A 27,955-nucleotide genomic window follows, 5' to 3' on the forward strand; every position below is an offset into this window, starting at 1 on the left:
TTCGTCATCATCCGAGATGTGCTGAGGTGGTATTCCCATGTCCTCATCATCAGGAAACATAAGTGGTTGTGCGTCAGTGCATTCTATGTCTTCCACCGCTGGGGAAGGGCTAGGTGGATGCCCTTGGGAAACCCTGCCAGCAGAGTCTTCAAACAGCATAAGAGATTGCTGCATAACTTGACGCTCAGACAGTTTCCCTGATATGCATGGGGGTGATGTGACAGACTGATGGGCTTGGTTTTCAGGCGCCATCTGTGCGCTTTCTGCAGAAGACTGGGTGGGAGATAATGTGAACATGCTGGATCCACTGTCGGCCACCCAATTGACTAATGCCTGTACCTGCTTAGGCCTTACCATCCTTAGAATGGCATTGGGCCCCACCAAATATCGCTGTAAATTCTGGCGGCTACTGGGACCTGAGGTAGTTGGTTCACTAAGACGTGTGGCTGTGGCAGAACAGCCACGTCCTCTTCCAGCACCAGAGGGTCCACTAACACCACCACGACCATGTCCGCGTCCGCGTCCCTTACTAGATGTTTTCCTCATTGTTACCGTTCACCACAATAAGAAAAAATTATTTGGCCCAATGTATTGAATTCAAATTCAGGCCTTTTTTTACAGGCACCTAACAATATCTGGCTATCTATTTAGGTACCGTATTACACTAATACAGGCACAGCAGTAAGGACAGATTTAGCTGAATATAAATTGTAGGCCTTGTATTTAGGCCCTGGATGACAGGTATCCCTTTTACGGACAGAATTAGACTTGGAAATGCACGGTAGCGTGTGAAGTTATTGAGGATGACCCTATCCGCACCTGCAATCTAATATACTCTTTTATGGATAGATTTAAACTTGGCCTGATACAGCAGAAACCACAGATTTAGGGAATTGCTAAGTTGGGAATTGTATTTCAACCCAGAACAAAACTATATCCTTTGCCAGACAGCAGACAGTATTACAAATGGCTAGCCACAGCTGAAACACCAGATTTAGGGTACTGCTATTTTGGTAATTGTATTTCACCCCTCAATAAAATAGCAAGCACAGCCAAGCACCTGATGTAGGATATAGGAAAAAAAAAAAAAAACACACTATTGATGGTTAAAAGTATTTGGTGGCAGCTTGTGCTGGCGCACCACAAGACACAGAATGGCCGCCGATCACCCCAGTAAAAAGTGACAGAAAAACGCTCTGGGCAGCCTAAAAACAGTGAGCAATTAAATAGCAGAGGTTGAATGATTTACAGCTGTAGATCGATCACTTCATTAAGTGTTTTAGAAGAGTAAATCCCTGCCTAATCTCGCCCTAACAGCAGCAGCTGCATCCTCTCCCTACACTGATCAGAGCAGAGTGACGTGCGGCGCTACGTGACTCCAGCTTAAATAGAGGCTGGGTCACATGCTGCACTGGCAAATCACAGCCATGCCAATAGTAGTCATGGCTGTGATGGCCTCTTGGGGCAAGTAGTATGACGCTTGTTGATTGGCTGCTTTGCAGCCTTTCAAAAAGCGCCAAGAAAGCGCCGAACACTGAAGCCGAACCCAGACTTTTACGAAAAAATGTTCGGGTCCGTGTCACGGACACCCCAAAATTCGGTACGAACCTGAACTATACAGTTCGGGTTCGCTCATCCCTAGTTATGACTAACCTTATGACTAACCTCTTAAGAGCTCAAAGGAGTAAAACTTTTATACAGGCTATTAAAAATAAGGAGCGGAAAAGGGTGACCTCAACTCCTGACATAGCTTGGGAATTTTGTAGTTTCTACTCATCACTGTATAACATTGAACAAGAGAAACGGGCAGCAGAGTCTGATCAGAGCCTCTTAAGAGGACACATCGATTCCTTCCTTGAATCCATCTCAGTTCCCACTTTATCAGAGGAAGACAGATCTGCACTGCTGAGCCCCGTTACCGCTGAGGAGACTGATAAAATCCTGGGGTCTATACCTACAGGTAAGAGCCCGGGTCCGGATGGATATCCCATCTATTATTATAAGAAATTTAAACATATCTTGTCCCCATACTTTGTGAGACTCTGTAATTACCTGCTACGGGGCTCCACCCTCCCTGCTCAAGCACAAGAAGCACATATTACCATCATCCATAAGGAAGGGAAAGATCAGGAGCTGTGTGGTAGCTACAGACCCATATTTCTCTTGAACACTGATCTGAAGTGGTGGGCCAAGCTTTTAAGCAACAGAATTGCCTCCCTGCTTCCTAGCCTGATTGGTGAGGAACAGATGGGATTTGTGTTGGGCAGGCAGGGTAGACACAATGTTAGTAGAGTCGTAAATGCGGTTGCCCATGCTCACTCTAAAAAATTACCCTTAGTTCTCCTGGGGACAGATGCGGAGAAAGCATTCGACAGAGTTAACTGGATGTTTATACAGAAAACTTTAGGAGTTTATACAGACGATATTTGCAATGTACTCCTCTCCCTCGGCATGTATATTGGTAAACAACACACTATCGGACTCCTTTGGCATTGGAAATGGTACCAGACAGGGTTGCCCCCTTCGCTCTTCATTTTGGCTATGGAAACGCTACTGCTTAAATTTAGACAGACCCCTGATATCCGAGGTCTGGGAATAAACAAAACTGAACACAAGATGGCGGCGTTTGCCGATGATTTGTTGATGTTTATCTTGAACCCAGAAGAAGCCATGCCATGTCATGTCATGAATATTTTCGAGGCATTTGGAAAGGCGTCTGATTTTAAGATTAACTTTTATCAAGTCAGAAGCTTTAGGCATCTCTATCTCTCCTCTCCAATTGAGCAGAATTAGAGATATGATTCCCTTTAAATGGCCCACCAAGGCCATTAAGTATCTAGGGATCATGATACCTGCCAACATGAACTTGCTATACCAACTTAACTATGTCCCCTTACTAGCTAAAATACAATTTACCTTAGCAGGTTTCTCAAAGAAAATGCTCTCTTGGCTAGGTAGGAAGAATGCATTGGTCACATTTATCCTTCCGCAGCTGTTGTACTTATTTAGATCCCTTCCGATCTCAATCCCTGGTGCATTTCAAACTAAACTGAATTCTGTCTTTGGTAAGTTTTTATGGGATGGAAAAAAGGCAAGACTTCTCTATTCACTCCTTACTAGAAAAAGAAAACGGGGCGGGGGGGGGGGGGTTACATCTCTTTGCCAGATGTTAACTCGTACCTACAGGCCATACACTTGGAGAGATGGTTAACCTTGACGTAACCTGACCCACTCCCTATTCATATTGACATGGAAAAATCCCTACTGGGGGGACATAGGGAATTCTTGCTTCGGTATAAAGCTCCATTACCAAATAAACAGGATTTACCATATGACCTAATCAGAAGTACAATCCGTAGATGACAAAACTCTGATGAGCTCAATATGGGAAAGGATAAATTTAGACATCTGTGGCTCACCTTCGACTAGGTGACCTAAGTCGTTCAAAGGCTAATAGAGGTTTCTACATTGATATCACAGGCAGTAGTGACATACCTGGGGATATACTGCAAATATGGGACTTTGAGAAATCTTGTGGCAGATTTAAGAAATCCAATCATTTACCTCTGCCAGACCCCACGTGGCTAGAGAATTATACAATGCTCCCTACTCTGCCAGCCAAATGCTTATCTATGGTATACAGAGAGCTATCCAGTAATAGGAGCCCTCAGGACCCCATCTACCTAAATAACTGTGAACGAGAGTTGAATATAAAATTAGATGACAGTAGCAGAGCAAGTATTTTGACCAGCTCTCATGGGTTCTCCACCTGTATCAGAGTTCAGGAGAATTCCTATAAAATTCTATCAAGGTGGTATAGAACTCCGGATTTCCTTCACCGAATAAACATATCCCCCTCAGACAAATGTTGGAGATGCTCATCAGGTGTTGGTAACATCTCGCACATTTGGTGGTTTTGTCCCAAAATGAGAGAGTTCTGGTCAGGAATTGAGGACATAATCAACAAAGTATGCCTGAGACTCCTGAGAGGGTAAAGCTTACGGCCTCACTAATACTGCTTTGGCTACCAGAGGGGAGTTTTAGACCAAGTAAAGCGAATCTAGCCACACATATGATTACTGCAGCTAAACTATTGATTCTGCTAAGGTGGAAGGATGAAAGTCCCTCGTCACTAGCAATGTGGTATGAAAAGATGATGTATTTGTGCCGTATGGAAGAAATGATGGGTTGGGAGAACAAAACCAGAAAAAAAATTCTTCAAGTGTGGCAACCATGGTTAACGCATGTGAAAAGGAGAATGGAGCTGGATGCAAGGGATTAAGTCAAGTGATGAATTAGGGGTATTCAAAAATTCAAGGATTCATTTGTTTTTCTAGAAATCAATACCTCAGGTTAGAACGTGCTCTTGCCCCCCCCCCCCCCCTCTTTAATGTTTCACTATTATTTCCTGTTCTTATAAGGTCTGATTATTCGGATGTCCAGCATATTCGTATGTGTTTTGTCAAGATGGCGTGTACTGCATGCCTCCTGTGTTGTCAGGCATATAGCCTCTGAAGCTATGGTTTTCTTTGCTTATTCCTTGCATGGAACTGGATTTTTTATTCTATGATGCTTCACTGCCATTTACCTCATGTTCATTTCTGGACAGACTGTATAATGTAAGTGTATGCTTATTATTATCACAAACACTCCAATAAAAATAGATTTGTTTAAAAAAAAAAGTTATTTTAAGCACTTTATGATCTCTCTGAGAGGTATACCTATGGTCTAACTAATAGTTCACTTGCTGAATTTGGTCGCAATTTGCAATATGCAGTTAGCAGTAACTATTTGCAGATTGGTTGAGTATGATTGTATGCAATTTGGATTGCAATATGGAATTTGAATGGTTGCAATTGTGAACTTTGTAGTTTGCAATTAGTGGAACTGTAAGTAAACACATATATAACTAGTTCAGTATACAGTTCTAATCACTATATTAACAGTAGGAACATTATATAACAGTTTTAGGCTTTCTGTTGTTTCTGCTGTGTCATTGAGCTTACTTCACAATTATATAATTAATCTTAAAGGCATATTATCTTTTCTGCTTCTGTGAACACAATATACACTGCCTGTCCCAAAAGAAAAAAGTTGCCACCTGGATTTAGCTAAGCAAATAGTTATGAGCCTCCTATTGGATAATTACTGCATGGGCGATTATCTTTCAGCTGGAAATAAGTTATTTAAACCCAACTGGTGCAATGAGTTGCTTCTCATTTCTTAAACAATGTCGTGGTCGCGGAAAAGATGTTAGTCTGTTTGGGAAGGGTCAAATCATTGGCATGCATCAAGCAGAGAAAACATCTAAGGAGATTGCAGAAACTACTAAAATTGGGTTAAGAACTGTCCAACACATTATCAAAAACTGGAAGGATAGTGGGGACCCATTGTATTCGAGGAAGAAATGTGGCGGGAAAGAAAATCCTGAATGATCGTGATCGGAGATCACTTAAACGTTTGGTGAAATCGAAGAAAAACAACAGTAGAACTCAGGGCTATGTTTAATAGTGAAAGTAAGAGCACGATGCGAATGGAACTCAATGGATTTGGACTCAACAACTGTGTAGCTATAAGAAAACCACTAATCAGTGAGGCAAACCAGAAATTTGCTAAGAAGCATAAAGATTAGACTCTGGAGCAATGGAAGACAGCAATGGAAGACGGTCATGTGGTCTCATGAGTCCAGATTTACCCTGTTCCAGAGTTATGGGCGCATCAGGGTAAGAAGAGAGACAGATGAAGTGATGCACCCATTATGCCTAGTGCCTACTGTACAAGCCTGTGGGGGCAGTGCTATGATCTGGGGTTGCTGCAGTTGGTCAGGTCTAGGTTCAGCAACAGTATGTGCTTTTAAGAATGAGGTCAACTGATTTTTTTCTTCCTTGATGGCACAAGCATATTCCAAGATGACAATGCCAGGATTCATCGGGCTCAAATTGCGAAAGAGTGGTTCAGGGAGCATGAGACATAATTTTCACACAAGGATTGGCCACCACAGAGTCCAGACCTTAACCCCATTGAGAATCTTTGGGATGTGCTGGAGAAGGCTTTGCGCAGCAGTCAGACTCTACCATCATCAATGCAAGATCTTGGTGAAAAATGTATGCAACACTGGATGGAAATAAATCTTGTGACATTGCAGAAGGTTATCAAAACGATGCCGCAGCGAATGCATAATAAAAGCTAAAGGTAAAGAGAGGAAGAAGTTCTGCATCGGCGCAAATCCACCAGTATAATCAGTCTTAATAGATTATTTTTGTTTTTAATTGCAAACAACGCGTTTCGGGGATAAAACACTCCCCTTCATCAGGTTACCTGGTAACCTGATGAAGGGGAGTGTTTCATCCCCGAAACGCGTTGTTTGCAATTAAAAACAAAAATAATCTATTAAGACTGATTATACTGGTGGATTTGCGCAGATGCAGAACTTCTTCCTCTCTTTACCTTCGAATTCTTTTGGAGGGACTGGACATCCCAGCCAAAAGATCCCAAAAATCTGCGGCTGCAACCCTGGTTCAAATGGTCTTATTTTTATCAAGTTTACAGTAGCGTTGTGCCTGCCGGAGCACAACCATATAAGGTGAGTTTGGATATTTCTCACTCTGATATCCCTATCTGGTGCTTTGAACATACTACCCTATTGTGCGCTCCTTTTTCTCTTTTTTCCCTTGTTTCCGAGGGAAATTTAGATTTGTCCGTGCTTCATAATAAAAGCTAAAGGCAGTCCAACAAAATATTAGAGTGTGTGACCTTTAGTTTTGGTGGCGACTTTTTTTTGGGACAGGCAGTGCATATAACAGTTATATGACATCCAAACATGAAGTCACTGTAAATAACTCTGCATTTGTCTTTAACACACAAACATAGGAACTGTATTAAGGTTATCGGCAGGTCTAGCTGTAAAAACATATAAGCTATATTAGCAACCTAGGACAGGTTTTATTTGGCCAGCTACAGTTATGCTGTTCTACAACAGCTGAGGTGTATGTTGGGAGGTTCTGCAGCAATTAAGGTGTGTATTTGGAGGTACTGCAGCAGCTGAGATGTGTATTATGAGGTTCAGCAGCAGCTCAGGTGTGTGTTATGATGTTCTGCAGTGGCTGAGGTGTGTATTATGATGTTCTGCAGCAGCTGAGGTATCTGTTATAATTTTCTGCCACAGCTGTTAGTTTTCTGTGTCTGCACTTTGTAAAATGTCTCCATACTGTTCCTCTGTCTGCACGCGTCGCACTGTAACCGGAATGACCAGTCCGGACCTGACCTGATCCAGCAGCGTCACCAGTCTAGACTCCAGTTCAGCTCCACGAAGTTCTGCCCCGGGCCCTGACTGCACTCTGCCAGAAGCACAAACAGTAAGTCAGTATTGGGGAGGATGTGAAGCAGGAGCAGGCACAGTCCATGGGTTAGGATGACACACTATATAAGAAGTAGCAGCAGCAGGAACAGTCCATGGGGGAAGGATGACACCCTATATAAAAAGTAGCGGGCACAGTTTATGGGGTAAGGCTAGGTAATCATTTGTGATCAGATTTAGGTATTCTGTTACAGCATACCAGCAGAATACCAGAATCCAGCATATGCCAAACACTGCCAGCACCTGCTGGATCCTATTCACAATAATGGGGTCAGTCGAGGGGCATGCAGCGGTATTTTGCCCTTTGTTTTTGCCAGAATTTGCAACAGAGGCTTCTGCCGGAACCTCTGCAGCAGATGTGCACATACCCTAAGGGGTGCTATGGGTCACTCACAGTGGTGCCCAATTCAGATTTTTGCCATGCACCCCAGTGGCATCTATGTATGCCCCTGCTGTGAGGGGCACAGCTGGGTATATTACTGTGAGGGTGCACAGTCCTGAGCATATTACTGTAAGGGGGCACAGTCCTGGGCATGTTACTGTGAGGGGGCACAGTCATGGGCATCGTTACTGTGAGGGGACACAGTCATGGGCATCAGTACTGTGAGGGAGTACATATCTGGGCATAACTAGTGTGAGGCGGCACATAGCTGAGCATAACTACTGTGAGGGGGCACATCTGGGCATAATCTGTGAAGGGGCACAATGCTGGCATAACTATGTGGGGGCATGAAGGGGGAATAATTACAATGTGGGGGCATTTAGAGGACTGGGTAGGATTAGGTGTTTAGTTATATTTTAGGCAGAGTCTCCCTCTTCCTCCTTTTCTAAAGTTGGAAGGTATGTGGTTCACCAATATTTTCTGCTGGTGGTATTTTGAAATGTGAAGAATTACTGGTTATAGTGTCCATCTCACCTTTCTTGGCCCTGTATTTAGCTGGGTCATAAACTGTAGAGCCTTATGGTTGAGCATGCCACCTCTTTTCTGCATACTGTTTAATTTTCTTTTTATTATTTGAGTCTGTTTTGTTATTTGAGTCAGGATTTCTAATATACAGTAGTTGAGCAGAAGCAGCATTGGTTAATAAATGTGGCCTACTTCTGTAGTTGCGCAGGAATTAGTAGAGTGCTTGTTTCAGTGATATGTGCACAAAATAAGCAGTTTTAAAGGGGGCATTGATGGCATGTTGCTGGGACCCACTCCTATCTCCAGAATGAGTCTCCTGAAGCAAACAGCGCAACTACGCATGTGCAGCCAGCCTTCGTTCACCTCTGTTGGAGTTCCAAATATGGCCGATGGCTGGCTTGGCTATTTTCAACAATGAATAGAGAGACCGCTGAGCTTGCATGGTGGGCTTTCCATTAATCACTATGGGACTTCTGAAAAAAGTTAAAGGATAACTGTCACATTTAGACCCTAATTTCAATTTTCATATATGTAGTTACTAATAACATGATATTCCAGAATCCGTTACTATTAGACTGACTTACCCCATATTTAATAAGATTCAGCCCTTAGCAACCAGTCTGCATAAAACTGCAATTTCACTATTCAGTTAAGATGGCCGCCACTGCCCTCACCCTGAGGCTAATCCCCCCCCTGCCCTGACTAGCCAGTAACAATAGACCCCCAAAAGTGTCAGTAACCAGAGCCCTACCCCCTAAAGGGTTAATCTCCTACAGCACAAAGGGGTCCACATGTTGCTTCCATTTATACACTGAGCAGATGGCAGATCTCCCTTCCCTGTTGTGCGCTGCTTCAACTCTGCATTCTCCAGCTCTGCTGAGTGAGGGAGCGTCTGCCAAGCGCAGGGACAGGGAGAAGTGCACACAGCCCAGGCACTGTTATCAGCTGCTGGGGAGGACCTGGCTTTAATAATTTACTGGCTGTCAGTAATGTGACCTTGCACGCAGCATGCTTCATGCCTAGCAACCCTATTTTAAGCATTGGTAAAAGTAGGCAGTACAGGGAACAAAAATGTGAAATTAAGGGGTAATTGAATACACAGTGAAATAGCACCCCTGAGACCAAGCCTGCCAGCACCCCTGAGACCAAGCCAGCCAGCACCACCAAGGTGATATTAATCACCACAATCCAATACTCCCAAAAAAAAAAATATATACCACAGTTATCCTTTAAGCATGCTTGCTGTGGTATTTGGTTCTGCTGGGGCAGTGTTTTGTGATGCAAAGTGGTATATGTTCGGAAGGTATGTAATTTTGCACTCTGTTATTTGATGCTGCTGGGAATTCATTTTGTTCTGAATTGTGGTATTTCGTTCTGCTGGGATAATATTTAGTGCTGCACTGGGGTTTTGGGCACTGTTGAGAAGATATGTTGTTTTGCACTCTGGTATTTGGCACTGTTAGTGAGGTATGCTGTTTTGTACGCTGGTATTTAGCGCTGCTGGAAAGGCATTTTGTGCTGCAGTCTGGTATTTGGCACTGGTGGGAAGGCATTTTGTGCTGTGCTCTGATATTTGGCACTGGTTGGGAGGTATGTTGTTTTGCACTATGGAATTTAGCACTGGTAGTGAGGTATTTGGTTTTCCACTCTGGTATTTGGCGCTGCTGGAAAGGCATTTTGTGCTGCAGTCTGGTATTTGGCACTGGCGGAGAGGTATGATGTTTTGCACTCTGGTATTTGGCACTGGTGGGAAGGCATTTTGTGCTGTGCTCTGATATTTGGCACTGGTTGGGAGGTATGTTGTTTTGCACTATGGAATTTAGCACTGGTAGTGAGGTATTTGGTTTTCCACTCTGGTATTTGGCGCTGCTGGAAAGGCATTTTGTGCTGCACTCTGGTATTTGGCACTGTTAGGGAGGTATGCTTTTTCGTACTCTGGTATTAGCGCTGCTAGAAAGGCATTTTGTGCTCTGCTCTAGTATTTGGCACTGGTGGTGAAGCATGTTGTTTTGTACTCTGGTATTTGGCACTGCTGGAAAGCAGTTTTGTGCTGTGCTCTGGTATTTGGAGCTGCTGGGAAGGCATTTTGTGCTGTGCTCTAGTATTTGGCACTGGTGGGGAGGTATGCTGCTTTGCACTGTGGTATTTGGCGCTGGTGGGAAGGAATTTTGTGTTGCACTGTGGTATTTGGAACTGTTAGGAAGCTATGGTGTTTTGCACTCTGGTATTTGGCACTGGTGGGAAGGCATTTTGTGCTGCACTGTGGTATTTGGCGCTGCTGGGAAGGCATTTTGTGCTGTACTCTGGTATTTGGCACTGGTGGGGAGGTATGATGTTTTGCACTCTGGTATTTAGTGCTGCTCGGAAAGCATTTTGTGCTCTGCTTGGGTATTTGGCACTGGTGGGGAGGTATGTTGTTTTGCACTCTGGTATTTGGTGATGCTGTGAAGGCATTTTGTGCTGTCCTCTGGTATTTGTTAGTGATGAGCGGGAGGTTCCATATTCGATTTCGCGATATTTCGCAAATATTCGAATGAATATTCGTGTTATATTCGTTGAAATCGAATATTCGTAATTATTCCAATTATCGCGAATAATATGCAATTTAATTAATCGCGTATTGCGATTTTTTTTCTTTTGATAGTATAAGGCAACGTTCCTATGCCAATTGACTTTGGCTAGGCTAATATGTGTATTTTACGAAATTTCGTAATATTGCTCTAACTTCGTCTTTTAGAATATTCGTAATATTCTAAAAGACAAAGTTAGCGCAATATTACGAAATTTCGTAAAATACACGTATAGATTGTAATTTAGCTAATATAGTGCTATAATCCTTTTTCTCTAATTGCTTTTGCCTCTTCTGAACCTAAGTTTTGTAAAATATGTACACTATTAAAAAAATTACTATAGCAGTATATTAGCTAAATTACAATCTATGTGTATTTTACGAAATTTCGTAATATTGCTCTAACTTCGTCTTTTAGAATATTGCGAATATTCTAAAAGACGAAGTTAGAGCAATATTAATATACGTAAAAAGTTGAAATCGCAATGCGATTAATATAACTCGAAGTAATCGCATGGCGATTTCAACTTAGCACTGCTATTTTCCATATTAGGCTAGAATTAACGAATATGGAATATAGCAGTGTTAAGTTGAAATCGCAATTTGATTATTATAACTTGAATTAATTGGATTGCGATTTCAACTTAACACTGCTATATTCCATATTCGTAAATTCTAGCCTAATATCGAATATAGCAGTGCTAAGTTGAAATCGCCATGCGATTACTTCGAGTTATATTAATCGCATTGCGATTTCAACTTTTTACGTATATTCTTAATATTGCTCTAGCTTCGTCTTTTAGAATATTCGTAATATTCTAAAAGACGAAGTTAGAGCAATATAACGAATATTCTAAAAGACGAAGTTAGAGCAATATTACGAATATTCTAAAAGACGAAGTTAGAGCAATATTACGAAATTTCGGAAAATACCCATATAGATTGTAATTTAGCTAATATGGAATATAGCAGTGCTAAGTTAAAATCGCAATCCGATTAATTCAAGTTATAATAATCGAATTGAGATTTCAACTTAACACTGCTATATTCCATATTCGTTAATTCTAGCCTAATAGTTAGAGCAATATTAGCCTTAGGCCTCATGCACACAACCGTTGTGCCGTTTTCCGTTTTTTTTCGCGGACCCATTGACTTTCAATGGGTCCGTGGAAAAAATCGGAAAATGCACCGTGTTGCAGCCAAGACCGTGATCCGTGTTTCCTGTCCGTCAAAAAAATATGACCTGTCCTATTTTTTTGACGGACAACGGTTCACGGACCCATTCAAGTCAATGGGTCCGTGAAAGAACACGGATGCACACAAGATTGGCATCCGTGTCCGTGATCCGTGGCCGTAGGTTACTTTCATACAGACGGATCCGAAGATCCGTCTGCATAAAAGCTTTGTCAGAGGTGAGTTTTCACTTCGTGAAAACTCAGATCCGACAGTATATTCTAACACAGAGGCGTTCCCATGGTGATGGGGACGCTTCAGGTTAGAATATACTGAAAAACTGTGTACATGACTGCCCCCTGCTGCCTGGCAATGCGCCGCACAGACCTTTCACTTACCAGTAGGAGGAGCTCCCGGCCGGTCACAGACATCGCAGCTCGCAGGTAAGTATGAAGCTTCTACAAATTGCTAAGCACCCATGGCAACCGGGACTGCAGTAGCGTCCCGGTTGCCATGGTTACCTATCGGAGCCCCAGCGATTACACTGGGACTCCGATCGGTACTCTCCACTGCCACCAATGATAGGGGGGGGCGATTTTAATTAGGAGGGGGAGGGAGGGGAGAGGGCTCACTGGCCACCAACGAGTTATCTACAGCGGAGGGAGGGGGGGCCTACTGGACACCAATGAGTTAACTACAGGGGAGGGAGGGGGGCCCACTGGACACCAATGAGTTAACTACAGGGGAGGGAGGGGGGGCGACCGCACTGGCCACCAATGAATTAAAAACAGGGGCGGGGGGGTCTGCCCCCTGCTGCCTGGCAGCACCTGCCAGGCAGCAGGGGGCAGTCATGTACACAGTTTTTCAGTATATTCTAACCTGAAGCGTCCCCATCACCATGGGAACGCCTCTGTGTTAGAATATACTGTCGGATCTGAGTTTCACGATCTAGCTCATATCCGACAGTATATTCTAACATAGAGGCGTTCCCATGGTGATGGGGACGCTTTAAGTTAAAATGTTCGGGTGTCCACTTGTGAGCTCCGTTTGAAGGGGCTCACAAACGGACCCGAACGCTTCCGTCCAGCCCTAATGCATTCTGAGTGGACGCGGATCCGCTCAGAATGCATCAGTCTGGCAGCGTTCAGCCTCTGCTCCGCTCAGCAGGCGGACACCTGAACGCTGCTTGAAGCGTTCGGGTGTCCGCCTGGCCGTGCGGAGGCGTGCGGATCCGTCCAGACTTACAATGTAAGTCAATGGGGACGGATCCGTTTGAAGATGACACACTATGGCTCAATCTTCAAACGGATCCGTCCCCCATTGACTTTACATTGAAAGTCTGGACGGATCCGTCTGAGGCTACTTTCACACTTAGAAATATTTTAACAATATAATGCAGACGGATCTGTACTGAACGGAGCCACCGTCTGCATTATATGAGCGGATCCGTCTGAGACTCCTGACTTTACATTGAAAGTCAATGGGGACGGATCCGTTTGCAATTGCACCATATTGTGTCAATGTCAAACGGATCCGTCCCCATTGACTTGCATTGTAATTCAGGACGGATCCGTTTGGCTCCGCACGGCCAGGCGGACACCAAAACGACTTTTTTTCATGTCTGTGGATCCTCCAAAAATCAAGGAAGACCCACGGACGAAAAAACGGTCACGGATCACGGACCTACGGACCCCGTTTTTGCGGACTGTGAAAAAATACTGTCGTGTGCATGAGGCCTAATAGTTAGAGCAATATTACGAAATTTCGGAAAATACCCATATAGATTGTAATTTAGCTAATATGGAATATAGCAGTGCTAAGTTGAAATCGCAATTCGATTATTATAACTTGAATTAATCGAATTGCGATTTCAACGTAATTCTCAAATCCGACAGTACATTCTAGTATATGGAGACGTTACCATGGTGACGGGGACGCTCCATGAGCACGGAAGTCGGCAGAAGCGGCAACCGCCACTGACTGGAGCAGCTAAGAAGCCAGGAATCCAAAGGACAGGTAAGAACAACTTTAGGGAAGTGGGAAAGAAAAAAAATATAACAATAAAAAATTAAAAAAATTAAAAATTAATATTCGATTTTGTGAATATATAGAACCATATTATATTCGCGAAATCTCGAAATTGCGATATTCGAGAAAAAATTCTCAATTCGAATATTCGCGCTCAACACTAGTATTTGTCACTGGTGGGGAGGTATGTTGTTTTGCACTCTGGTATTTGGCACTGGTGGGGAGGCATTTTGTGCTGTATTGTGGTATTTGGCACTGCTGGGAAGGTATGTTGTTTTGCACTCTGGCATTTGGCACTTATAGGAAGGAATTTTGCTATTTGGAGGAGCTGCTGGGAAGGCAATTTGTGCTGTGCTCTGGTATTTGGCACTGGTGGGAAGGCATTTTGTGCTGCACTGTGGTATTCAGCACTATTAGGAAGGTATGTCGTTTTGCACTTTGATATTTGGTGCTGCTGGGAAGGTATTTTGTGCTGTGGTATGTGTAGATGGTGGGAAGGCATTTTTTGCTGCACTGTGGTATTTGGCACTGTTGGGAAGGTATATTGTTTTGAACTCTGGTATTTGGGACTGTTGGGGAAGTATGCTTTGCACTCTGGTATTTAGAGCTGCTCGGCAGGCATTTTGTGATGCACTGTAGTACAGTATTTGGCACTGTTGGGAGTTATGTTGTTTTGCACTGTGGTATTTGGTATTGTTGGGAAGGCATTTTGTGCTGGACTGTGGTATTTGGCACTGTTTGAGAGGTATGTGGTTTTGCACTCTGGTATTTGGCGCTGCTGGGAAGGTATTTTGTGCTGTGGTATGTGTAGATGGTGGGAAGGCATTTTTTGCTGCACTATGGTATTTGGCACTGTTGGGAAGGTATGTTGTTTTGAACCTTGGTATTTGGTGCTGCAAGGTGGTATTTGGCATTATTGGGAAGGCATTTTGTGCTGCACTGTGGTATTTGGCACTGTTGGGGAGGTATATTGTTTTGAACTCTGGTATTTGGGACTGTTGGGGAAGTATGTGGTTTTGCACTCTGGTATTTGGTGCTGCTGGAAATGCATTTTGTGCTGCACTGTAGTACAGTATTTGGCACTGTTGGGAGTTATGTTGTTTTATACTGTGGTATTTGGCACTGTTGGGCAGCCATTTTGTGCTGCACTGTGGTATTTGGTATTGTTGGGAAGGCATTTTGTGCTGCTCTGTGGTATTTGGTATTGTTGGGAAGGAATGCTGTTTTGCACTCTGGTGGGTAAGCACTTTGTGCTGCACTGTGGTATTTGGCGCTGTGGTATTTGGAACTTTTGGAGAGGTGTGCTGCTTTGCACTCTGGTATTTGTTGCTGCTGGGAAGGCATTTTGTGCTGCACTCTGGTATTTAGCGCTGGTTGGAAGGCATTTAGTGCTGCATTGTGGTATTTGGCACTATTAGGAAGGTTTATTGTAGGAAGGTTTTGCACTCTGGTATTTGGTGGTGCTGACCAGGCATTTTGTGCTGAACTGTGGTATTTGGCACTGTTGGGGAGGTATGTTGTTTAGCACTCTGGTATTTGGCAATGTTGGGCAGGCATTTTGTGCTGCAGTGTAGTATTTGGCACTGTTGGGCAGGCATTATGTGCTGCACTCTGGTATTTGGCACTGCTGGGAAGGCATGTTGTGCTGTGCTCTGTTATTAGGCACTGTTGGAGAGTTATGTTGTGTTGCACTGTGGTATTTGGCACTGTTTGGGAAGTACGTTGTTTTGCGCTCTGGTATTTGGCACTGTTGGGGAGGTCTGTTGTTTTGCGCTCTGGTATTTGGCACTGGTGGGAAGGCATTTTGTGCTGCGCTCTGGTATTTGGCACTGGTGGGAAGGCATTTTGTTCTGCGCTCTGGTATTTGGCACTGGTGGGAATGCGTTTTGTGCTGCACTATGATATTTGCCACTGTTGAGTAGGTATGTGGTTTTGCATTTTGGCATTTGCCACTGCTGGAAAAGCATTTTGTGCTGCACTGTAGTATTTGGCACTGTTGGGGAGGCATTTTGTGCTGCACTGTGGTATTTGACACTGTTGGAATGGAATGCTGTTTTGCACTCTGGTATTTCGCGCTGCTGGCAAGGCATTTTGTGCTGTGCTCTGGTATTTGCCACTGTTAGAGAGGTATGTTGAGTTGCACTGTGGTATTTGGCACTGTTGGGCAGGCATTTTATGCTGCACTGTGGAATTTGGCGCTGGTGGGAAGGCATTTTGTGCTGTACTGTGGTACTGTATTTGGCACTGTTGGGGAGGTATGTTGTTTTGCACACTGGTATTTGGCGCTGCTGGAAAAGCATTTCGTGCTTCACAATAGTACAGTATTTTGGCACTGTTAGGGAGGTATGTTGTTTTGCACTCTGGTATTTGGCACTGTTGGGCAGGCATATGCAGCGTCCTACTAGCTTATGTGGGAACTGCAAATGCTTTTTGTCATCATATGTATATCATGTACATCATCTGTATATCATGCTGTATTGTGTTATCTTGTGATATTCCTATTTACCAGGCTGTCAGGTGCACTACATACTTCCACCACTAGATGGGGGTAGCACCACAGTATAAATAGTGTAGTTCAGGCCTAGTTGAGGGGTTAAGTCAGTTGAGAGGAGAAGTGGTAATTAAAGGAGTGAGAGTGCAGTTGTAGCTGTGTTAAATGCAAGGCAATTCAAGAGAAATGGAGTGGAGGTAAACCCAAAGGACAACAGACATTTATTCAGGCTTCAAGGGCCTTTGGATTCAAGGTGAAGGACTTACTAGCTTCGGGCAGCTTCACCATTAAAGAGCAGGAGAAAGAGAACCAGAATAAGGAACTGAATATCAGTGAGTACATAACTTATCAGCACAGCCTGTTACTAGGATTTATCACATCTTACTTGCATGTTTATCAGAGACAGTTTTATTGCTGGAAGTGAACTGTTACCAAGAAACTGGTTAAAGTAAAGTTTACTGTTGAATTCAAACCTACCTCATTCTTCCAATTCCAAACCACCATTACCCTCCACCTCTTGCACCATAAAGGTGCTGGTGACACAACATTATTTAAACCAGGGGCTCAGCCGCCCAGGCACTCAACGACCATCCACCATCAAGGGAACCTCAATCACCACCTGGCCGGTGTCCCCTGTAACCGAGTGTGCCCCAGAGAATCCAGTGCCGTTCTCCCCTTCACTGCACTGTTGGCCCAGGGAGGCGACTGATAAACTGTGGGAAACCGATGAACTGTATGTACATTTTGGCCCACCGTGCACCTCATGTGTTCTCTCCCTATGGACTGACACTCTGCATAAAAATTGGCATCACAAACTGTTACATATGCTCTGTGCCTTATGTGAATGAGCCCCAATTGTTTAACTGTTTTTATTGGGCTAAATAACTATATAAATTGCTTACAACTGCAAGGATATACTGTACGAAGTGACTGCTTTAAAATCTCACTGTTGAAATTGAGAAAATTGCATATTTTTTGTGTCACTAGAACTGCTTGCTGTGATTGAATTGACTTTGACCATGAACCTAATATGGCCACTAGAGGCCTTCTTGTCTGATTTTTGGCTTCATCACTCTACGAAACGCCCTGCTTGGCGGGAAAATTTTGTGCCACCCCTATATGCAAAATAACTTGGACAGCCCACTATACCTTGATAGCAGTGATTCGGGAAGGCCAGCCCTGTATGCAAAATTTTGCACAACCTCTTCTGTCTGTCAGACACACTGGAGGAAGGAGCCGCGCGCAAGAGGGGAGCGTGAAATGCGTCCTCACACCCAAGTTTACACAAGACTTTGCATGTAAGTGACGGGAGGAGAAAGTATGTGCGATCACCAGCTGTCCTCTATGGAACAATTACATGTTAGTGCTCCGATACCCCTGCAATCTGAGGACTCTCCAAAAATAACAGAGAGCGTTAAATTAAATACGAACTGCTTAAACCTTACATTCAGCTGGCACCGCAATTCTTAAAGGGCCATACCCCCCACAAAATTAAGGTGGCCCATCGCAATGCAGTATAAAAAGTGTGTGCAACTAGATTTCACCTGCCATTACCATGTCTGTGCAGGAAGATAATATGCAGCCTGACCTCAATAGGTCCCCTGCAGTAGCCGCAGCTAGTTCCAATGCATCGCTGGCCGCCGCAGCAAGTATGATGCCTCTAACGATGCCTTACTACTTAGGGGCACCCTGGTTCCCAAGATACTCTGGGGAAGCTCATACTTTAAGGGACTTTAAAGAAAAGATTCTAGCTATATTCAGGTTGTATCCTGTAACAGTAGAGCAACAAATGGAAATTCTGCTTGGAAGGCGCTGCCCTCAGAGAAGTGAAGTCCTGGCCAAGCTCAGAGAGGAAAACGCTGGAGCAGATATTTGAACAGCTCAACACCACCTTTGAAACCAAGACTGTGTCAGAGATCAAGATGAGGTTCTTCAGCAAGAAACATTTATTGAAGGTGTTAGCACAGACGCCTTAAAAAGTCAGTTGAGGATGCTAGCGGCTCAGCATCCAAGTTCCACTGGACTTCAAAGAGTTAGCCATCAGTATTATGGGGACAAACACACCATCAAAGCCTATTAGGCCTGCCGAAATACCTATGGATGCGCCAGTTGCATCTCCAAAATGTTGTTCTATAGCCAGTCAAGCAACTCCAGCCCCGGATCCTGATGCCGATGCCGCCTTGACAGAGAGAGTCAATTTTCTGACCAAAAGTCTGGAGAAAGTGTGCAAAAAAACTAGAGAAGTAGGAAAAGCCCTTGCTGCGGGAGGATGAAACGGTGTTATACAGGAGATTCTTCCCTCCGGATTATAAAGAGACATATCCCAGGCAATACTACAGACTATCCGTGTGATAAGTGTGCAACAGAAGATTTGCTGTGCCCACATCCGATGTAACCAGCCAGTAATCCTTAAACCAAATACCGAAACACTCCTGTGGTGCCGAGCTGCTCTTGGGATCCAAGACTAAGACTACCAGTGTCACGGCCTATGGTATGTTGTGTGACACTTTCCTTCACTTGGTTGCCGGTGGCAACGTGTGGTGTTGTTGTGCGTGTGGTGGCAGTGTCCCAGCCCTGTGGCTGATCCCCAGGACATGATTGCCACACATGCCGTTGCCCACGGCAACAGGTGAAGTGTGTGGTTTATGTATGTATTCCCCTTTAAGTGGCCGTCTTCCCTTGCCTTGTGTGTGAAGGGTTAATTCCCTTCTGTGTGTGTGTGTGAACACTGGGTGTGTTTGTTGGGTGTGGCTACTTGGGCCTATAAAGCCTCAGTGTTTAGCACGTGTCTGAGGGGGTGCTTCAGCCATGCTTTGCTGGAGACACTCTCCTGGTATTTCCATCTCCCAGTGGGGGCCACCCTTGTGGTCATAAACTAACTGTGACTCTTAGGTTTTTACTGATGTTCACCTGATGTTTTCCTTTCTTATCTGTTATTGCAACTATGGATGTCCTGGTTACCTGTGTGATGTGTGCTGTGTCCCTGAGTGTTTTGTGGACATTGGTTGTCATGCATGGGTTCCAGTCAGCGTGGCTGTGACAGGTACGTTTGGAACTACTTTAGTTTGCCTGTCATATCTGTATGTTGTATGTGTTCCCCCCCATTCCTTGCAGCTTGGCCAGTGAGACTCCTGTTCCTCCATGTCCAGAAGGAACAGGTCGTCTTACCCTACTCCTAGTTCAGGGACCGGTCGGAGGGTGAGTAGGGATCCGAGATTCCTGAGCATGGGCCCTCCTACCTTTAAGGTCGGCCCATGCAGCTAGGAGTTAGGGACGGATTAGGGATGTATTAGGAGGTGACCTGCTCCCTAATTCTCTCGTCCTGGCCGAGCAGCCATTAACATCTTCTGGCATCGCACGGCTGAGGGTTTTCCCCATCCTCAGCCGTGACAACCAGGCCCTAGTAGAGCCCATCACTCTAGAAGATCATCCTTTAGTCTGTGCTGCAAGGAGCTTAGTGACTGTATCTCAAGGTAAAGTGCCTATTCCTCTTCTGAATTTAAGTGATCGCAGTATATCGTTGAACAAGCACTACCCTGTGGCCCAACTACTTCAAGTCACTTCCCAAGATGTTCTCAGCGTGCCTTCAGCCATCAATGAACAATCTGCTCAGAAACTACATCCATAGAAATATCCTTCAGACACATTATGGTGGAAGGAACTCAATGTAGGGGATGTGTCTACCCCTGAGGACAAAATTGAGGGAGTCTTAAAAGTTGTGCAAGAGCATCATAGTAAAAACCCTACAGTAAACACCCTACAGATTATGGTGAAGTCAGTGTAATCAAGCACACCATCTCTACCTGTTCAAATCCTCCAATCAAGGAAAGGTACCGGCCTATACCACCGACAATGTACCAATCTGTGAAACAAATGATCCAGGAAGTGAAAGATTCCAAGACAGCCATAGTCCATGGGCTGCACCGCTAGTCCTTGTCCGAAAGAAAGATGGTAACGTACGATTCTGTGTGCACTATAGAAAAATATATCAAATCACCCACACTCACCCAATTACCAAAAAACAAGGAGTCTCTGACAGCATTAGGGTCCTCAGCTTACTTCTTTACCCTGGACTTAACCAGTGGGTACTGGCAGGTACCTATGGCCCCTGAAGACCGTGAAAAAGCAGCATTTACTACCCCTATAGGCCTATTTGAATTTAACTACATGCCTTTTGGACTTTGCAATGCCCCTTGAACTTTCCAAAGACTAATGGAGAAATGCTTAGGCCACAAAAACTTTTAAACTGTCCTACTATATCTGGATGACATAATCATCTATTCAAAATCTTATGAAGATCACTTAAAACATCTTGCAGAAGTCTTCCAAGTCCTCATCAAGCATGGACTCAAGATCAAGCCATCTAAGTGCTATCTACTAAAGTCAGAAGTTATGTACCTGGGACATGTAGTTGGTGCTGAAGGTGTCAAGCCAGACCCAGAAAAGACAGCGGCAGTCCGGAATTGGCCTACTCCTACCACAGTAAAAGAGGTGAGAAGTTTTCTTAGTTTTGCAGGATACTACAGATGTTTCATCCCTCACTTCGCTCAGATTGCTGAACCGATACAAGAACTCCTAAGAGGACATCCAAAAAAGTACCAGAAATCCCAGATATCGGTTGAATGGAATGAAGAAAGGGAAAACGCTTTTCAACTCCTGAAGATTAAGTTGACAGAACCCCCTATCTTGGGCTATCCGGATTATCAACAGCCATTCCATCTCTACACTGATACTCAGAGGGGCCTGGAATCTGTCATGTCTCAAGTGCAAGAAGGTAAAGAAAGAGTAATTGCTTATGCTAGCACATCTCTTAGAGGTGCTGATAAAAATGACCATAATTACAGTTCCTTCAAGTTAGAGTTCCTAGCACTTGTCTGGGCCATCACTGAAAAATGTAAAGACTATCTTGCAGAAACCCCATCTGTTGCCTATACTGATAACAACCCACTGGCGCATCTCAACACAGCCAAGTTAGGAGCCTTAGAACAAAGATGGGCCTCACGTCTTGCCAACTAGAACTTCACCGTCAAGTACCGAACAGGCAAGTCAAATGAGAATGCAGATGCTTTATCTCGCCTGCCCACCAAGGAAGATCCTACTGAACAGATAGATGTATGGGAAGACGTGGAGATTACTGCTTTTTACCAACATTTTGCCTAATACATCATCACCGCCAGAGGTAACAAAGTTTTCCAATTCCAACAACAGGCAGATCCAAAATCCCAAGTTAAAAAATAAGATTGGATCAAGTTACAATCAGAAAGCAGAGTATGCTGTTTTGCACTCTGGTATTTAGTGCTGCTGGGTAGGTATTTTGTGCTGAACTGTGGTATTTCACACTGTTGGGGAGGTATGGTTGTTTAGCTCTCTGGTATTTGGCACTGTTTGGCAGGCATTAGGTACTGCACTCTGGTATTTGGCTCTGCTGTGCTCTGGTATTTGGCACTGTTGGAGAGGTACGTTGTTTTGCACTCTGGTATTTGGCACTGTTTGGGAGGTATGTTGTTTTGCACTCTGGTATTTGGCATTGGTGGGAAGGTATGCTGTTTTGCACTCTGGTATTTGGGGCTGCTGGGCAGGCATTTTGTGCTGCACTGTGGTATATTTGGCACTGTTGAGGAGGTACTATGTTTGCACTGTGGTATTTGGCGCTGCCGGAAAAGCATTTTGTAGTGCACTGTAGTATTTGTCAATTTTGGGTAGGTATGCTGTTTTGCACTCTGGTATTTGGCGCTGCTGGGAAGGCATATTGTGCTGTGCTCTGGTATTTGGCACTGTTGGAGAGGTATGTTGTGCTGCAGTGTGGTATTTGGCACTGTTGGGGAGGTTTGTTGTTTTGCACTCTGGTGTTTGGCATTGGTGGGAAGGTATGCTGTTTTGCACTCTGGTATTTGGGGCTGCTGGACAAGCATTTTGTGCTGCACTGTGGTATTGTCACGACTTGCCCTATGAATGTGCAGAGGTCTGTCAGACTGGCTGCACATGTCTGACTTCTCTGTTTGTTTTGATTTGGGTTTGAGCTGGATCCACCTTCCCTCAGGTGTACTGGGTTTCATTGTTAGTGAGGCTATTTATCCCTCCTTCCTCCAGTGGCGTGTGCTGGTTATAGTTCTTTCCTGGGAGCTCTTGATTTGTGGTAGATCATCGGATCCAGCTCTGCTCAAGATAAGTGTGACGGTCGCATACACTACACACAGGGGGGAGGATAGTGACCACTGCACTCCACCCTCACCCCTGGTTCTGCCTACTTGCCTCGCAAGTCCTAATGACAGGGGACAACTAGACGGCAGTCCCTAACTTAGGATACGTGCTGGGAAGATAGACAAGACAAATAACGGAATGTGAACGGACCGGGTCAATACCTAGAGAGCTACACAGTACTAAGGAATGAGCAGAGAATAGTCAGGAAAAGCCGAGGTCAAATACCAGGAGAGAAACTAAGTATAACAGGAGTCCGCAAAGAATCGTCAGGTGGAAGTCAGGGTCAGGATACCAGGAGAGATGCGCAGTAGAGGAGGAGCAGGCAAAGGATTGTCAGGGAACAGGATCAGGTGAATATTCAGTAGTCCAACAAATAGCCAGGAACCTAGAATTAACAAGCAACCTGTTGCCAGCAGGCTGCCTGTATTTATAGTGGGGTCTGAGGGTCATGTGATGTGGCCAGCATCACATGTTCGACAGACAGACAGGTTGAGCACCAAGTGATCAGCTCGGCGCTCAAGGCAGATCTAGGAGCAGAGAGTCTCCCAGCTAGCAAAGCCGCCCTGGGAATGAGGCAAACACAGATCCTTGCTCCCGAAGCTAAGCAGCAGATCTGTGGCTGATGGGAGACCGAGTACGCCTTTGGCACCCCGTAACAATAAGTCTTCTCCTTTATTTCCTTTTGTGTGTTTTTCTAGGCCTCAAGGGAGACACTTGCTTCCTCCTGGTTTGAAGAAGCAGGATATCTCTTCCTTTTTCCCTGCTGTTTAGGGTTTTCCCAGAGTGTTTAGGTTTAGGCACGAGAGCATGTGCATATCCACCATTAGGGTATGCACATGGGCACAGCAGTTTAGGGAAAGCTTTTAGGGATTGCTAGGAGGTGACCCATTTCTCCCTAGCTTTTGGGCCTAGTCGTTTGTTCTGTTTGTTTTCCCGTGTTTGGTTATTTCCCCGCTTACCTACCTATCAGTGAAGTAAGCCATCATTAGGCTGAAAAAACAAACCCATCAGAGAGATAGCAAAAACATTAGGCGTGGCCAAAACAACTGTTTGGAACATTCTTAAAAAGAAGGAACGCATCAGTGAGCTCAGCAACACCAAAAGACCCAGAAGACCACGGAAAACAACTGTGGTGGATGACCAAAGAATTCTTCCCCTGGTGAAGAAAACACCCTTCACAACAGTTGGCCAGATCAAGAAACTCTCCAGGAGGGAGGTGTATGTGTGTCAAAGTCAACAATCAAGAGAAGACTTCACCAGAGTGAATACAGAGGGTTCACCAAAAGATGTAAACCATTGGTGAGCCTCAAAAATAGGAAGGGTAGATTAGAGTTTGCCAAACGACATCTAAAAAAGCTTTCACAGTTCTGGAACAACATCCTATGGACAGATGAGACCAAGATCAACTTGAACCAGAGTGATGGGAAGAGAAGAGTATGGAGAAGGAAAGGAACTGCTCATGATCCTAAGCCCCACCTCATCAGTAGGTGTTGCGAACATAAAATTTTCCGTTCACGAACGTGAATTTCTGCAAATGTTCGCGAACCGGGCGAACCGCCATTGACTTCAATAGGCAGGCGAATTTTAAAATCCACAGGGACTCTTTCTAGCCACAGTAGTGATGGAAAAGTTGTTTCAAGGGGACTAACACCTGGACTGTGGCATGCCGGAGGGGGATCCATAGCAAAACTCCCATGGAAAATTACATAGTTGACGCAGAGTTGGATTTTAATCCATAAAGGGCATAAATCACCTAAGAATCCTAATTTTTTTTGAACAACATGGTTTAAAACATCCAGTGTGTGTATACGATCAGGTATGATGTTGTATCGATCAGGTAGTGTAAGGGATACGCCCGCTTCACAGACATTGACAGACCAAACTCCCCTTTTAATGCACCGCAAACAACCACAAACAGTTCATTTGCCCAACCGCAAACTTCCCATTTGCACAAGGTTGGATACCAAGCTAGCCATGTCCCGTTGATGTCAATTAAGGTTTCTTCCTCCACCCAGCCACGTACAACACCAAGGGTCCCCAAAAGGTGAATTTAATTGATTTTTCGAATGGGGAGATGGTTAAAAAAAACGCTGGCTCCCTCCCCTTTGTTTGAATCCAGGCCACGGTCACTGCGTCTGCGCCGTGCAATTTACTGTCACACCCGATATGAGTGGTATTTTCTGTAGTACTATTTTCATCAGTTTAATCCTTGTTACGTGACGTCCCCAATCTGGGGTCCATTTATTAAATAGATTTTTCAAACGGCGAGATGGTTAAAAAAAATGCTGGCTCCCTCCCCTTTGTTTGAATCCACGCCACGGTCACTGCGTCTGCGCCGTGCAATTTACTGTCACACCCGATATGAGTGGAATTTTCTGTAGTACTATTCTCATCAGTTTAATCCCTGTTACGTCCCCTATCCGGGGACGTGTGTCGAATTGATTAATCATTGTCGAATTAACGACATCCTGAAATTATTTTGTTCTGAGCTCTGTATTTATCCAGCCGATCGCTTTTAGTTTGATCATAATGAAGCAACGGCCTTATCTGGGGTGTGGCAACATTGCCAACACACTCATAGAGGTGATGATCGCTTCATTGTGATACGCAAGCCCCTTCACCACAACAAGGTACCGATCACGAAGGGGAATTGACACATGTATGTGCCTTTTTTTTGTTTTGTTTTTGCAGCCACAGTGCAGCACTAGAGGCCAGGAAAATTAGGCATGTACACATGCCTGAAAAATTAGGTATTGTTGCAGCCGCTGCAAAAAGATGCATGAGCCTACAGGCATTGCGCATGAGCGTCCAGTAACGTGGCAAAAAAATTCCCAGCTCCGCAGAGGCTGTCCTAGCACCCCAGTCATACAAATACTCGTTGACGGCTTTTTCTTGTTGGAGCAGGCGGTCGAACATTAGGAGTGTTGAATTCCAACGTGTCGGGCTGCTGCAAATCAAGCGCCTCACTGGCATGTTGTTTCGGCCCTGAATGTCTGAAAAGTGCGCCATGGCCGTGTAGGAATGCCTGAAATGGCCACACACCTTCCTGGCCTACTTGAGGACGTCCTGTAAGCCTGAGTACTTAGACACAAACCGTTGTACGACGATATTCAACACATGTGCCATGCATGGCACATGTGACAACTTGCCCAAATTCAATGCCGCCAACAAATTGCTTCCATTGTCACACACCACTTTGCCGATCTCCATTTGGTGCGGGGTCAGCCACTGATCCACCTGTGCATTCAGGGCGGACAGGAGTGCTGGTCCGGTGTGGCTCTCTGCTTTCAGGCAAGTCAACCCCAAGACAGCGCGACACTGTCGTATCCGGGATGTGGAATAGCCCCTGGGGAGCTGGGGGGATTCAGTTGATGTGCAGCAGAAGAGGACTCAAGGTTATGGAAGAGGATGGAGTAGGAGGAGTAGAGGAGGTGGCAGTAGGCCTGCCTGAAAGTCGTGGCAGTGTCACCAACTCCGCTGCAGAGCCACGCATTCCATGCTTGGCAGCCGTCAGCAGGTTGACCCAATGTGCAGTGTAGGTGATATACCTGTCCTGACCGTGCTTTGCAGACCAGGTATCAGTGGTCAGATGGACCCTTGCCCCAACTCTGTATGCCAGAGATCAGAGATGCCATGACTTCCTTTTCAATCACTGAGTACAGGTTTGGGATTGCCTTATTTGAAAAAAAAAATTGTCCGGCTACCTTCCACTGTGGTGTCCCAATAGCAACAAATTTTTGGAAGGCCTCAGACTCCACCAGCTGGTATGGTAAAAGCTGGCGGGCTAAGAGTTCCGCCAAGCCAGCTGTCAGACGCCGGGAAAGGGGGTGACTCTGTGACATTGGCTTCTTACACTCAAACATTTCTTTTACAGACACCTGACTGTGGGCAGATGAGATGGAACTGCTGAAGGTGAGTGGCGGGTGGTTGAGAGGGGGCAAGGAGGACAGCAGTGGTTGACGTGGCTGAAGATGTTGGACCAGGAGGAGGATGGTGGCTTTGAGCTTGTGTGCTGCTTCTACTCGTCATCATGTGTTGATCCCATAGGTGTTTGTGATGTGCGATCATGTGCCTTCGCAAAGCAGTTGTACCTAGGTGGGTGTTGGATTTCCCACAACTCAGTTTCTTTTGGCACAGGTTGCAAATGGCATCGCTGTTGTCAGAGGCAGACACACACAAAAATGCCACACTGCTGAGCTTTGCAATGACGGCATTCTGGTGGTAGCAACAGCATGCGTTGATTGGCGTGCTGTCTGGCTGACCCTGGGTGCCGATACATGCTGTCTGACTGTGCCACTAGCTCCTTGTGACGACCTCCCCCTGCTTCCAACTCGTCTCCTCCTTCTCTCTGTCTCCCCTTCTGAACTTTCCCCCTCTTCTTCTTCTCTTCGAGCAGGCACCCACGTGGCATCCACGGACACATCGTCATCATCAACCACTTCACTTTTATCTGACACCTCAGCAAAGGAAGCAGCAGCGGGTACAACATCATCATCATCATCACACTGTACGTCCATGTGTGTAATGCTGCCTGACTGAGATATATCCCTGTTATCTACATCCCCTGGCATTAATGGTTGCGCATCACTAATTTCATCCAAGTGATGTGCAAATAACTCCTCTGAGGGATCAAGTGAAGCGGCTGTGGTGGTAGTGCTGGTGGTGGCGGGCGGGAGAGTGGTAACTTGAGAGCAGGTGACCAAAGCTGAGCTAGAGGAGGATGGAGCATCAAGGTTCTTAGTGGAAGCTGTTGAAGATTGGGTGTCCTGTGTAAGCCAGTCTACTATTTTCTCTGAATTTTTGGGGTTCAGAGTACGTGGCCTCTGAACTCTGGGCATTATTCCAGGGCCAGTAGAAATCACAGCACCACGACCATGACGGCCCCTGCGGAGTGGCCTGCCTCTGCCTGTCATTTTTTTTTATGTGAAGTGGTACTATGCGTGCAAGGTACTGTGCCAACCTATATAAGTGGTTGGCAGTGGGCACAGTACAGTCTGTGTAGGCCTGACACACACGGGCTTGCAAATGTGATTATATCACAGAAAATGTTTAAATATATATTTTTTATTTGCAAGGTATTTGAGTAAATGACACCCTGTAACGGTATGAGTGGAGGCCTAGCCAGTGGCCACAATACAGTCTGTGTGGGCCTGACACAAACGGGCTTGCAATTTGCAAATGTGATATCACAGAAAATGTTTAAATATATATTTTTTATTTGCAAGGTAT

Source organism: Bufo gargarizans, chromosome 1, assembly GCF_014858855.1.
Source record: "Bufo gargarizans isolate SCDJY-AF-19 chromosome 1, ASM1485885v1, whole genome shotgun sequence".
NCBI lineage: Eukaryota > Metazoa > Chordata > Amphibia > Anura > Bufonidae > Bufo > Bufo gargarizans.